This window comes from Osmerus mordax, chromosome 8 (genome assembly GCF_038355195.1).
Source record: "Osmerus mordax isolate fOsmMor3 chromosome 8, fOsmMor3.pri, whole genome shotgun sequence".
In the NCBI taxonomy this organism is placed as follows: Eukaryota; Metazoa; Chordata; class Actinopteri; order Osmeriformes; family Osmeridae; genus Osmerus; species Osmerus mordax.
The window spans coordinates 14,196,690-14,198,262 of NC_090057.1; the positions used below are offsets into that span (position 1 = coordinate 14,196,690).

The following is a 1,573-nucleotide window of genomic DNA, read 5'->3' on the forward strand; positions in this document are numbered from 1 at the left end:
GAGAGAGAGGGAGGCAGCCGCCCGAGGAGCGCCTCCTCACCCTTCTGGAGAAGTTTAGCGCTCATAAAAATGAATAAACCTTGGTTACTTCAGATTTATGTACATATCTGTTTACTAACACTTAACCCTTAGGGGACTGAGGCCTGTTTGACTTTTCGAGGACGTCAATAGTGATCACTGAATTACCATACCCTTATCATATGAGTAGCTGTCATTTGCTAATGGGCGGGCTGTTAGGAGCTCAAACCTCAGTCAAAGACTGAAATGTGCAAGGGTTTAGTTATATTCTTCTTATAAAATGCTTATTTATATTTTAGTTTCAAACATACATTTGAAAAGTAAAGGGTTCAAGGTTTCTGTGGTGGTCTCTAGGACAAAAATGTGTGGCGTTTTAAAGGAATTTTGACCCCCAAAAATAGGTAAAGAATTATTATGAAATAATTACACTCATAGATTGTTTGCCAATTATAGGGGAATTCTGGGTGTTCAGATCCCCCTATAAACATTTAATTTCCATTTAAATGTAATCGTGGTCTGGAGCGTAGCACTGAATGGCTATCGTGTTTCGGTTCTCTGCCCCAGAGACGTTTCCTGGAGGTGCTGGTTCTTGTGCTGGCTGGTCAGCTGCTGCCCTCCCCACATCTGCATCTGGCTCCAGCAGGTCACCGTTGGTGAGGCAGATGTTGTGGAGCACAGTGCAGCACACAATGACCTCTGGCACAAACTTCACATCCACCTTCAGAGCCTTGAAAAAAATGGACCGCCATCGCGTCTTCAGTATCCCGAAGGACCTCTCCACAACACACCTCGCCTTTGACAGGCAGCAGTTGTAGCGTGCTTGGAGGTGGTTGCGGACAGGCTGCCTGAAGGGGGTCATGAGGCAGATGGGTTGGGACAGGCAGGGGTAGCCACCATCCCCAAGGATACAGTATCTTGGTGGAGGGTAGGAATGCTCACAGTAGATGGGGCTGTTTCCCAGGACCCTGGCGTCGTGCACTGACCCTGTGTAGCCCACAAACACATCAATGAATTTGCATCGGTCATCACAGATGGCCTGCAGCTGGATGGAGTGGAACAGCTTTCTGTTAAAATAACAGGCAGCATCCTCCGCTGGGGGCTTCACCCTGTAATAGCCCCCACCACTCTGCTGAAGGCTGCTGACCCAGTGAGACGGGCGAAGCGGGCACCTAGGCGTGGGAGTTCCTCTGCAGTTGGATGCCGGACAACTGTGGTCAAGAGCGCGGCAATCTGCGCACTCACCCTGTGCACCACCCAGTGAACGGAGGCTTGGGGCATGTCGAAGGCCCTGGCAAGCCAGAAAAGAAAAACTAGGCAGGAGATCTCGGGGCCCCAACCGTGGTCAGTCAGTGCCCAGCACAGCCATGAGGGCATTGAAGGACTGAAGTCCTGAAGTCCACCCTCAGGTCACTGTGGCCATCAAAATGCAATGTCAGCAGTGGCATTGAAAGATTTATCTGGCAGCGCCGCCTGGGGCTGAGTGGCTGCTGTAGAGTGTGTAGGGAGGGGAAGATTACATAAATATATTAATATGCAAGTCATTTAATCAATAAAA

General features: G+C 49.5%; 1 pseudogene; it reads right to left on the minus strand.

Annotated features, from left to right (window-relative positions):
* Positions 1-517: 517 nt before the first annotated feature.
* On the minus strand, positions 518-1,296 carry LOC136947687 (putative nuclease HARBI1; annotated as a pseudogene).
* Between the last annotated feature and the right edge of the window lie 277 nt (positions 1,297-1,573).